We start from the raw sequence: 13,727 nt of genomic DNA on the forward strand, positions 1-13,727 counted from the left end.
GCTCAAAGCTCAGAATACCATTATTTGGTTGAGGTCCACATATAGATGAGGTGCCTAATATACAGTTCTTTAACTTCTTAAGTAGAGTTCCACTCTATCTATAAATCTGTGAAACTAAGGAGAGAGATGATCTGTCCTCCCACAATGATAGGACAGACATAGAGTAATTGCTATAGATGTTTTTGTTCAAAAATAGAGAAAATTGGGACCATAAGAAGTGACTGTAACACTTGTTTGCATGTGAGTAATTTCCTTAGCCAGTTTCCTGACAGTAGAAGTGGGGGAACGGGTCCAAATGCCTCTTTTCATTTTGTACTGTCTCTGTTTCATTCAGTTGAAGCCACTTATATTTCTCCTAACATAATTCCCTCAAAAACTTTGTGGACCTCTTTAGAATCTTTTTATGGTTCACTACATCAAACAAAAACCACACCTCCAAATCCTTTTTTTAAATAAGACCTTAAGCTCTTCTAGAGGTCCTGTTGTTCAGTTGAGAGTATCTGTAAGGTACGCTCTTAATCTTTTCAAATGTATTTTTGTGTGAAGAAGTACCATGGGACACCAATTTTGATCTTTCTGAGATCTTAACAGAGATTTTATGATCCACCCACAGCTTAATCTTTAGACAATAATTTGTTGACAGTGCCCTGGATTTGAATATTACTTGGCAGTCATTTCTTAACTTTTGCATCATTTGTCATCTTGAGGGTCTGAGGATTTTCAAATCCAGAAATTCCTTTATTCTTTATGATCAACAGTACTTCCCACAATTTATCTCTCTCCTTTTGCATTTTACTGTAAGCAGTAAAAGGAAGCCATTTGGAACCTTCAACAACTTTCTTGGAAATCTCAGTTTATTTGTCATATGTAGTACTTTACATGTTACTGCAGGTGATAATGTTGCAAAGCCTTCCACCACTGTATAACTAGGGTTCCCCTTGCTCCAGTTTCCAAAAATATGTTTGTCATTTCCTTGTAACTTCTCATTCACAGTGTCCTCAAATTCCAGAGTGCTACTAACAGTCTGTTCAGGGAAATTTATGCTGCTTTAACATATTCCTAAAAATCTTTCCAGCTTCCACCAGCTGTCAGCTTCCAAAACTACTTCCACATTTAAGGTATTTTTATGGCAGCACCTCATTTCCAGGTACCAAAATATATATCATTTAGCTATTGCTATATAACCAACCACCCTAAAGCTTAGTGTCTTAAATCAACAAACATTCACTATTTTATATTTTCTCTGGGTCATGGATCTAGGAGCATGATGGTTCTGGCTCAAGAAATCTCATGAGGCTGCAATCAAGATATTTTCTGGGGCTGCAATCATCTCAAGTTTCAACTGGAGCTAAAGAATCCCCTTCCTAGCTTACTTATATCCCGGGCTCAGACCTGCTTCCAAGCTCACTTACGGAGTTGCTGGCAGGCCTCCATTCCTTGCCATGTGGATATCCACATAGGCTGACTGGGTGTTGTGATCACATAGCAGATACTGATGATAGAAAGAGAGAGACACCCACAGAAAGAGACAGAGTGGGAACCAGAGGATAGGCAGAGGTGTCCACAATGGAAGCCAAAGTCTTTTTATAACCTAATCTCAGAAGTGATATTCTATCACATTTGCTGCATTCTATTTCTAAGGGAACAAGTGCTTAAATTGTCAAGGTAAGGCATTCCATTAATGGCATGGATTCCAGCAATTAGAAGTCATGGAGGGCTCTCCTAGCATCTGCTAATCACTCGAGATTATACTGCAATCACCTCAAATATGGAGAATGCCTCTGACTCTTCCGTGTCTTCATTATGACTCAGGCTGTCAGAACTGCCTCTATCTAGAACAATGACTATCTCTTGAAAGAGGAAAAGAGATTTCAGAAGAATCTCATGTCACTTCCAGTTACATTTAGTTGAACAAAGCAGGTTTATGGCTTACAACTGACATCAGTGTTGCAGGAGTATTTACTCTACTGCACAGAGGATCACATGAAGAAGCAGATGTAAATGTTCTGAACAGTAATACAGTTTTTAACAGTTTATCTCAGGGATTTCAATGGATTGAAGTCATGCAATATCTACTTTTGACCACAATTCAATTAAGCTAGAAAGTAATAATAAAAACAACCCCCACCCCAAAGTTCTCATGAGTCTGGAAGTACAAACAAAACAAAACAAGCAAAAAAAGAAACAAAACAGTCTGAATAATCTATGTTTCAAAGCAAAAGAATCACAATTAATGTGAGATAATGAATAACAAAATTATCATATATACCAAACTTATGGAATACAAAGAAAGCTACGTGGAGAAATTTATAGTATCTATGTTTAAAAAAGAAGGAGGTTGAAAATAAATGACTAAATATTTCAGTCAAAGATTTGCAAAACAGTAACAAATTAAACTCAAATAAAATTGGACAAAAGAAAAAGCTGAAAATATAAAAGAGAAAAGAAATAAAATAGTGTAATTAATAGAAATAGTAATAAGTAATAATAGTAATTAATTGAAAAGGGTTTATACTGAGAAAATTATAAAATGACAAAGAAAGAAATTGAAGAAGATACAAATAAGTGGCAGCATATACCATGTTCATGGCTAGGAAGAATTATCTTCATTAAAACATTCATATTACCCAAGGCAATGTATAGATTCAACATAATTCCTACCAAGGTACCAAATATATATTTCACAGAATGATAACAAATATTCCCAAAATTTATATGGGACTACATATGACCCCAAATGACCACAGCAATCTTGAGAAAGAAGAATAAAATTGGAGGAATCATACTACTTGATATCACACTATACTACAAGGCAATAGTAATCACAATAGCATGATACTGGCATATAGAAAAAGGGAACCAAATACAGAGTCCAGAAATAAACCCAGGCCTTTATGGTCAATTAATATTTGACAAAGGAGGCAAGAGCATATAATGGGGAAAAGACAGTCTATGTAATAAATGGTATTAAGAAATGAGGACAAATACATGCACAAAAATGAAAGTAGACCACCTTCTTACACTATATACAAGAAAAACTCAAAATGGATTAGAGACTTAAATGTTAGACTTGCAACTGTAAAAATACTAGAAGAAAACATAGGCAGTAAAATCTTTGACACTTCTAGTAGCAATACTTTTTTCTGATGAATCTCCTCAGGCAAAAAAATAAACAAATCAGACTACATCAAACTAAAAAAAGTTTTTGCACAACAAAGGAAACTACTAACAAAATTAAAAGGCAATCCACTGAATAGGAGCATGAATTTGCCAATGGTACATCTAAGAAAGGGTTAATATCCAAAATTTATGAAGAACTTATAAAAACACCACAACTCCCCTCCCCCAAACAATTCAACTTAAAAATGGGCTATGGACCTAAATAGACATTTTTCCAAAGAGGGCATACAAATGTTGAAAAGATGTTCAGCATCATTAATAATCATAGAAATGTAAATTAAAACTACAGTAAGGTATCACCTCACACCTGTCAGATTGGCTATCATAAATAAATCAACAAATAAAAGGTGCTGGCAAGGATGTGGAGAAAAAGGAACCCACATCCACTGTTGGTGGGAATGAAGATTGATGAAGCCACTGTGGAAAACATTATGGAGTTACCTCAAAAAAATTAAAAATGGAACTGACTCAGTGATCTCAGTTCTGGGAATGTAATCAGAGAAACCAAAACCACTAATTTGAAAGAATATATGTATTCCTAATTTTATTGAAGCATTATTTAAAATAGCCTAGATTTGGAAGCAGGCCATGTGCCCATCAGTAGATGAGTGGATAAAAAAGCTGTGGTACATTTATACAATGGAATACTACTTATCCATAAAAAAGAAGGAAATGTTTAGTTGTATAATGGCATGGGTGGATCTGGAGGATATTATACTAAATGAAATAAGCAAGGAAGAGAAAGATAAATACCATATAATTTCACTGGGTGAAAAAGAAAGGGTTTTAGCAAAACAAAACAAAACAAAAAACCCCAAAACAAACCAAAAAACAAACTCATAGACATAGAGAACAGTACAGTGATTACTAAAGTAAAAGGGAGGTGGGGGTGAGAAAGAAGAGGGTAAAGGGGGGATATATGATGATGAAAGGAGACTTGACTTGGGGTTGTGAACACACAATACAATATACAGATGATGTACAAGATCTGTGTGGAAAAAGTCCAGCTAGTGTTAACATAACAAGGATGGTTTGTGCAACATTGATGTAACCTCACAGCAGAGGAGAGTGGACTGGAAGGCACATGCATGAACAAGGATAACTTCATTGTACTAGTCAGTGGGGATGGTAGATGCTGATGTGTGAGCTTGTGTACTATGTGGCCTTCACATTCAAAATCACTGAGTGAGTAGAGCAACAGATCTGCATCCAATTTTGCATTGAGCTTGAACATTCCTCTGTGGAAACTATTTACATGATTCAGAAGGCCATAGCAACTGGTGACTGGCAACTTCAGTATGACAATATGCTCACTTGTGAATCACATCTCATGCAGAGTTTTTTGGTGAAACACCAAATCACCCAGATGACTCAGCCTCCCCTCCAGCCCAGATTTGGTGCCCTACAACTTCTGGCTTTCCCAAAAACTAAAATCACTTTTGCAAGGGAAGAGATTTCAGACCATTGATGAAAATACAACAGGGCAGCTGAGGGCAATTGGGAGAACTGTTTGTGGTTCTCCCAAGGTGCCTACTTTGAAGGGAACTGAGGCATTATTGTCCTATGTTCAATGTTTCTTGTATCTTATATCTTCTTTAATAAATGTCTCTATTTTTCATAGTACATGGCTGGATACTTTATGAACAGACCTTGTATTATAGAATTATACACCTGAAACCTACATAATTTTGTTAGCCTATCTCACCCTGGTAAACTCAATAAAAATGAAAAGAAAAAAATAATTATATTTTGTTTTTAACACCATGCTGGTTTTAGATGAACACCTAGTTTACAAATCCCCATATTAAATAAACTATAAAGTTTCTTTCTATTTTAAAGTATAAATTTAAGTTTTCCCCAAGGCATTTAATAGTTACATGACATCTCTACTTCACTCTAGCTATGTAAATATGGTATATTAATTAGGATTACATTCAGCTACAGGTTTAAAAAAATCCCTCAAAGATTGATGACTTAAATGAACTTTTCCCCCACATTCTTAAAAATCAGTATATAGACAGTTTAGAGCAGGTCTAGCAGTTCTCTGCAGTGCTCTCAGAAACCCAGATTCTTTCCAGCCATCCCCCTGGTATGACCCTGGTTCCCATAGTCTTTGTTCCTAGCTACCAGGTGGAGGAAGGGATGAAGAAGAAGGAACAAAGGCTCTTTTCCTCACACCAGTCAGAATGGCCACCATAAACAAAGCAACAAACAGCAAGTGTTGGAGAGGTTGTGGAGAAAAGGGAACCCTAGAGCACTGTTGGTGGGATTGCAGACTGGAGCAACCACTGTGGAAAACAGTATGGAATTTCCTCCGAAAACTAAAAATGGAACTGCCTTTTGACCTGGCAATTCCACTGCTAGGGTTATATCTTAAGAACCCTAAAACACCAATCCAAAAGAACCTATGCACCCCAATGTTCATAGCAGCACAATTTACAATAGCCAAGTGCTGGAAGCAACCTAAGTATCCATCAGTAAATGAATGGATCAAAAAACTGTGGTACATCTACACAATGGAATTCTATGCAGCAGAAAGAAAGAGGGAACTCCTACCCTCCCTGACAGCATGGATGGAACTGGAGACCATTATGCTAAGTGAAATAAGCCAGGCGGTGAAAGACAAATACCATATGATCTCACCTTTAACAGGACTCTAATCAACAAAACAAACAAACAAGCAAAATATAACTGAAGACACTGAAATTGAGAACAGGCAGACAGTGACCAGAGGGGAGAGGGGAGGGAATTTCAGGGGAAAAGGGTGAAAGGTTTGTAGGAACAATTATAAAGGACATATGGATAATAAAGGGGGGGGATTGGGAATGGGAGGGAGATGGGGAGGGCTGGGGGTTAGGCTGGGGTGGGAGGAAAAGGTAGAGAACTGTACTTGAACGACAATAAAATTAAAAAAATAAAGGCTGTCTTTTGAAGTAGGTTCCCAGAAAACTGTCTTATGACATTTTTTTCTATTACATTAATGAGAATTTGTGACCTAGTTTCAAGGGAGGCTGGAAGAGGCAGTCTTCTTCACACTAATCACGTACTGTCACGAATTGAATTGTGTACTGCCCCACCCTCACCCAAATTCATGTGTTGAAGCCATAGTCCACAAGGTGTTGTTGGTATTTGGAGCCTTCAGGAAGTAATAAAGGTTCAATGGGGTCATAAGATTGGGTCCCTAATCCTATGGAATTGGATGTCCTTTAAAAAGAGGAGACCAGAGATCTGTCTCTCCACATGCACACAAAATTAATATGTCAGTATAATACATAGAGATTATGGGATTTAAGAGTTAAGTAAAAAGTGATTCTTATTGAACATATCATAGGTTTGCTTCATGATAGTCTCTTTTTTTTCTCATTAATAATACTACAAAACTAAAAAGATAAATTTTCTTTTGAAATGAAATTTTTCTTTTCTTTTAAGAAAATTCAAATGACAGCATTGTTTTTAAAAAGAGAAACTAAAATAAAATAAATTTCAATTAAGTTTATGATATACATAAATATATAGTTTTAAATTTTGGTCTGTGAAATGTTTTACCTTCGAGAAATCTGTACTAATTCATTAAAACAGGAAGACAATTTGTACATTTTTGGTGGAAAAGAAGGAACCTGTCATAAGGCTAACAATCTCCTTCAAAAGTATTATCATTTTATAGTCTTGTGCATGTCTCAGGAAAATGAAAAGACACTTGAAAGAGAGTGGTCAGTTTCTATGTAAGAAACTGTGAATTATAAATGTATCATTAAGATAGCGGTCCATTACGTGAGTTTCCTTACATGTAGTTCATTGACACTTCCCAAATTTAAAAGTCATTTTTATTTATATTACCTTATTTGGATTTATTTATTTATGACAACGATTAATTATTTTCTTTTAAAATCATTACCGAATATTTACTTTTGGTATTAGAGTATTTAGATTGTTTTACATATCACTTAAACTGATTTTCTAATTGACTTTTAAAAAAAATCTTCATTTGAGGACATTTTTTCATTGCTTTTAGAGAGAGAGAAACATAAATGTGAGAGACAAACCATGATTGGTTGTCTCCTACATGGACCCAGACCAAGAATCACACACTCCTGGAGTAGGCATCGAACCTGAAACCTAGGCATGTGCCCTGACTGGGATCAAAACCACAACCTTTGGGTTGTGGGACGATGTACCAACCAACTGAGCCACACTGGCCAGGGCTTTAACTAACATTTTCAAGAGCAATAAACTAAGGTTTTCTTCTGTATTTTCAAAGATAGTGTCAGGAAGAGGGAGAAAACAAAGCAAAACATCCATGTGAGACTCTCCCAGTTAATGTCTTCCTAATGTAATGTGTCTGCTAAACCTGATGGAGTGGGAGGCTCTCAGTGTAGCCTAAGGCTAAAGTTGAACAGTTTGCGTTCTAGAATAAATAGACATTTTATGTATCTGAATTGGACTAGAGCTAGAGATTAATTCTTCAAAATCATCACCCTAAGGTCATTCCTGTGTGATACTGAAAATACTGCAATTAAGTGAATTTCATCAATAAAAAGCTAAATTGGTTATTTGAAGACTTGGAGACAACTTAGTCATTTAAGAAAATGTTTCATTTCATCCTAAAACAAATTATCAACCAATTATATTGGTTTCATGATGACCCAGTGTCATTTTGAGTATCATAGCATTTGGAGCCGTTACTAACACATCCTGTATATTAGTAAACCATATTGTGGGGCTTGGTGACATTCCAGGAACTGAGAATGAGAAAGGATGAATCCACAATCCAAAACACGTGGTAGATTTCTTAACTACTGCGAATCTTCATTCGATTGTTGCAAGATTTAGGTGAATGTCGCTTAGAATCGTAATGACAGCAATGAGAAGAATAGGTGATATTTATTGAATTGTTAACCATGTGCTAAGCACAGAACTACATCAGTCAAAGGGCTTTCATCTTTTCCCCTCATTAACTGGGAGAAGGGACTGAAAGTAAGAAGGGTAGATTGGAGGAGTTTTCAGGCCCTGAACCTAGGGATGCTGAGGCACAAACATTGTCCTCTCCTGGACTCAGTCTAGGGAGATGGTGAGACCTGGAAGAGCTGCGATGAGAAGGGCAGACCCCAGAATTGGCAGTGACTTGCCTAGGCATTTTCTCCCCACCTTATCCCACTTTTTTATTATAAAAATACTTATTGGGTTAAATATATTTTGCTTACAAACAAGCCCACATGAACATATAAAAATCTGTGAAGCTGGTACTAATATGATTCCCATTTCAAAGGCAAGAAAATTAAGGTTTGGAGAAGCTAAGTGACTTGCCTAAAATTACATTTATTTGGCCTAAGGCCCTGATTAGAATGAAACTATGGATCAGGGATTGCACATGATAGCCCCAAGATCAAGGCTTGCTGATAAGTAGGAGTTCCAGAACCTAATAAAAAGCTGGATTGATTAGAAACTGAACTTTCTCTGTAAGAATGTTCACTGGACTTTGGAAAGAAATGAAGCAAGTGTCTAAGCCCCAGACCCAGATGGAGAGGAGATTAAGAAAGAAGAGGTCATCATACCTTTAAAATGGCTTCCCTAAACTGTTCACACATATCTTAGCTTTTTCATCCCTGTTTTTATGCAGGAACCATGGCTTTTCTAAGCCTACTACTCTTCCTTTCTCCTTCCCCCATCCCTTCCAACATTATCATTCCACAGGATTATTCACAATTATAAGCCATAGCACCTAATTTATCTGGATCTTAGGGGCCATGAAGATCCTCAACCCTAAGTTTTATTGATTAGCACAGTATCTTAAGTTCAGTCCAACTTTGGCGTAACTGCAAGACCAGCCAAGTGTCTGGACCTCACTGACCTCATTCCTTTTACCTGTAAAGGAAGAGAAAATTAGGTTATCAGTAAGACCACTTCTTGACCTAAAATTCTGTGGTTCTTCAATCACAAAAATGTTGTAAATTATGGTGAGTAAATGAAGATTTGATATATCACTTCTGGAGGGTGGTGACTGTATTATAGGTGCAGATTTGAAAGGAAAATTCACACCTCCATAGTAACTTCACATTCTTATCAAACTTCCCCACCCTTCACTCCATCCTCAGTCCTTTCCCTTTGTGGAGGAGAAGAAAATGTAAAATACTGCATTTTAACTGAAAATTAAAGGTCTATGAACTGAAATTTCACTTATAGAACAAATATTTCTGCTCCTATTTAGCTGATTATATCAATTTTAAACTTCAAATTTTAATAAGGTATTAACAAACCCCCAAATAAACAAGCTAATCAGGCCCAGTTCCCTATTTCCTCCTTTGTATTAAATGATAAGTGAATTTAAAGCTATACTTTTTCTTATTAATATCTGCTGGGTATGTATGAATTACAAATATATATTTATACTTAAATTTGTTTGGAGGCAAATATTTAAAAGGCTTTTTTGTTATAATCTGATTTTAATATCTCAACTAAAAGTGATTTATAGCATGTGACTTCAAATGCAGTTTTAGTTAGAGGCCAAGAATAATCAGCTGATTCTATCAAGTGTTTCTTGAAACTGACTTTGAAAGGGGAAAAAACTCTTTTAAGTCAAATTTCAATTGTAGGAATTGTATGGCAAATATCAGAGTTCCACATAACCGAATCTTTAATAATTTTCAGGTGCATGTTATTTGGTTTTATCCTATGCTTAATTGAGTGAGAAACTCATTAAGATATTCTGTGCCAAGGGAACATTTCCAGCATATGGGTTGGTTTCTTCACTATGTATTCCAAGGAAGTTACCAAAATTTGTTTCTTGAAAAATTTTTAAAAGTTGCTTGGTATGAGACATGAAAAGGTGGGGTGGAGGTAGAGGTTGGTGAAAGTCAAACAGCTAAGCAATGTTGTCCATCTATCCGTTTGTACTTAAACTGAGCTTACATCTTGTGAGGTGCATCTGAGAGTATACAAATATCTTCTTATAACTGGGTTGCAGTTATATTGTAGAGGGAACAAAATAGTTTCCTTGCAATGCAGTGAGCTATATGGTTAATTGGCAAGCTTCAGTCACAGGAAAGTGCTTACTGTGTGCCATGCAGTAAAAAAATCTCAGGCATTCTTAGCATTTTTCTCCCAGAGTTTTGTGCTTGTCAATTGTGAATTCAATGCACAAGTATATATTACATAACACAAAATTAAATAAGCATTGATAAGTATATTAAAAAATGTATACCAGTCCTTGGCCAGTATGGCTCAGTTGGTTTGAGCATTGCCTTATAATTGAAAGCTTTTGGGTTCAATTCCCAGTCAGAGTGAAAATCTGGGTTTTGAGTTTGATTCCTGGTCCAGACGTGTACAATCCCTGGTCCAGGAGCACATGGGAGGCAACCAATTAGTGTTTGTCTTTCATATTGATGTTTCTCTCTCTCCCTTCCTGTCTCCTTCCCTCTCACACTAAAAGCAATAAAAAAATGATCTCAGGTGAGGAAAAATAAACAAATAAAATTAATAAGCATATCCTTGAGTGACGATAAAAATATTCATATCCGGATTTTCACCTTTATAAAAAGTGGCTAGCTGGGTGAAATATCATAGTTAATGCTGTACTTATCCAAAAGATCTCCTATCTAGTCTCTACTTGTTGGTACTTTAAATCCCATAGAATACTCCCACTGTCTTAATCCATTTTTCCTTCATCCTGCCACTAATCACATACAAGATAAGATGGGAGCTGTGAACACCAGTAAACCGGCTGGAGGAGAGAACCCACCAACAAAGGAACCACCAACAGGTAAAACCCGAGTACAACAAAAGAGCCCACACAAACAAAAGAAAGGGCAACCCTAGAACATCCAGACAAGGGGATCAAAGAGACCATGCCACTGGATCCCATAGAACTCCTACTATAGAAGTTCACCCTACAAAGACAGCTAGCAAAGCAGATCACCAGAAAGCACAGAAACAAATGAAAAGAGTCACCTAAAATGGGGAAACAAAGAAAAAACATGCAATCAAAAGGAATGGAAGACTCTCCATTAAAAGAGCTAAATGAAATGGAGGCAAGCAAACTATCAGATGTAGAATTCTAAAGAATGATGATAAGGATGCTCAAAAACTCACAGACAACTACAAATAAGAACTATGAGTAAGAACTACAACAGTATGAAAAAGGAAATAGAAACTATAAACAAGAACCAGGAAGAAATGAAGAATACAATTTCTGAAATAAAACACACACACACACACATTAGAAGGAATTACAAGCAGGCTGGATGAAACAGAGAACCAAATGACTGAACAGGAAGACAAGGTAGAAAGAGACACCCAGGTACAGCAGCTGCAAGAAAAAAGACTAAAAAAATATGGAGATAGCTTAAGGGGATTGCAAGACAACATGAAATGCAACAACATTCAAATCATAGGAATACCAGAAGGAGAAGAAAACGAGCAAGTGATAGAAACTCTGTTTGAAAAAATAATGAGGAAAACTTTCCAAACCTGGAGAAGGGAAAAAACATGCAAGTTCAGAAAACACAGAGTCCCCATCAAGATGAAGCCAAAGAGGCCTACTCCAAAAAACATCATAATTAAAATGCCAAGTTTTAAAGACAAAGAGAGAATCTTAAAAGCAGCAAGGGAGAAATCAGAAGTAACATACAAGGGAGCTCTGGTAAGGATAGCAGCTGATTTATCAACAGCCACACTTCAGGCCAGGAAAGAAAGGCAAAAAATATTCCAAGTAATGAAAAGCAAAGGCCTGCAACCAAGACTGCTCTACCAAGCGTAGCTCTCAATTAAAATGGAAGGTGAAATAAGGAGTTTCCCAGACACAAGAAGGCTGAAAGAATATACCTCCACCAAACCAGCACTGCAAGATATGCTCAAGGGACTGCTATAAGAAGAGGAAGGAAGAGACTGAGAGAGAGAGGAACACAGGCACAAAGGGGGGAAATGAATAAATACCTATCAATAATAAATAACCTTAAATGTTAATGGGTTAAGTGCTTCAGTCAAAAGACATAGGGTAGTTGAATGAACAGGAAAACACGACCCACACATATGCTGCCTACAAGAGACCCACCTCAGGACAAAAAACCTACACAGACTGAAAGTGAATGGTTGGAAAGAAATATTCCAAGCAAATGGACAGGAAAAAAAAAAAAAAGCAGAGGTAGAAATACTAGTATCAGACAAAATAGACTTCAAAACAAAAGCCATAAAAAGAGATACTGAAGGACACTTCATAATACTAAAGAGAAGAATACCTTAAGACATAAACATTGTAAACATATATGCACCTAACACAGGAGCACTCAAATATATAAGCACTCAAATATCTTGGAGGACTTTAGGAAAGATAGATAGCAATACACTTATACTAGGGGATTTTAACACCCCACTGTCAAAAATGGATAGATCTACCAACTAAATATCAACAAGGATAATGTGGCATTGAACAACACCCTAGATCAAATAGACTTAAAAGATATAGAAGCTTTCATTCCCCCCAAAACAAAGTACACATTCTTTTCAAAGGCACATAGAACATTTTCAAAGATAAACCACATAATAGGACATAAAACCAATCTCAACAAATTCAAGAAAATTTAAATCATATTAAGGATTTTCTCTGACTACAAAGGACTGAAACTAGAAATCAACCTAAAGGAGAAAACTCAAAAACACTCAAATTAATGGAAATTGAATAGCATGCTATTAAACAATGATTGGGTGAAGAATGGGACTAAAGGAAAAATCAAACAGTTTCTAGAAACAAATAAAAATGAACACACAACAGTCCAAAACTTATGGGATAGCGAAGGCAGTCCTGAGAGAGAAGTTCATAGCAATAGAGGTTTACCTAAGAAGGATGGAAACATTTCAAATAAACAACCTAACCCTTCATCTACAGAACTAGAGGAACAACAACAAACAAAGCCCAGAGAGAGTAGAAGGAAAGAAATAACCAAGATCAAAGCAGAATTATACAACATAGAAACTAAAACAGCAATCCAATGGATCAATAAATCCAGGAGCTGGTTCTTTGGAAAGATAAACAAAATCTACAAGCCTTTAAGCCAGGGAGTCAAACTCATTTTCACTGGGGGCCACATCGGCCTCGCAGTTGCATTCAAAGGGCCAAATGTAATTTTAGGACTTTATAAATGTAACTACTCCTTAACAAGTATGTGAGAGCTTGATGCTGCCAATGGGTAGAAACAAGGTTCTGGGCCTGATAAAACAAGGTGGAGGGCTGCATTCAGCCTGCAGGCCTTATATATGCCATCTGTGCTTTAAGCACACTCATCAAGAAAAGAAGGGAGAGGTCCCAAATAAACAAAATCAGAAATGAAGGAAAAGATATTACAACAGATATCACAGAGATGCAAATGATTGTTAAGAAATTACTATGAAGAACTATATGCCAAGAAATTTGAAAACCAGGATGAAATGGACAACTTTGTAGAAAAACATAATATCCCAAAACTGAATACAGAATAAACAGGAAGCCTGAACAGACCAATAACAGGGGATAAAATTGAAGCAGTAATCAAAAAACTCCTGGCACACAAAAGCCCTGA

This window comes from Desmodus rotundus, chromosome 5, assembly GCF_022682495.2.
Source record: "Desmodus rotundus isolate HL8 chromosome 5, HLdesRot8A.1, whole genome shotgun sequence".
In the NCBI taxonomy this organism is placed as follows: Eukaryota; Metazoa; Chordata; class Mammalia; order Chiroptera; family Phyllostomidae; genus Desmodus; species Desmodus rotundus.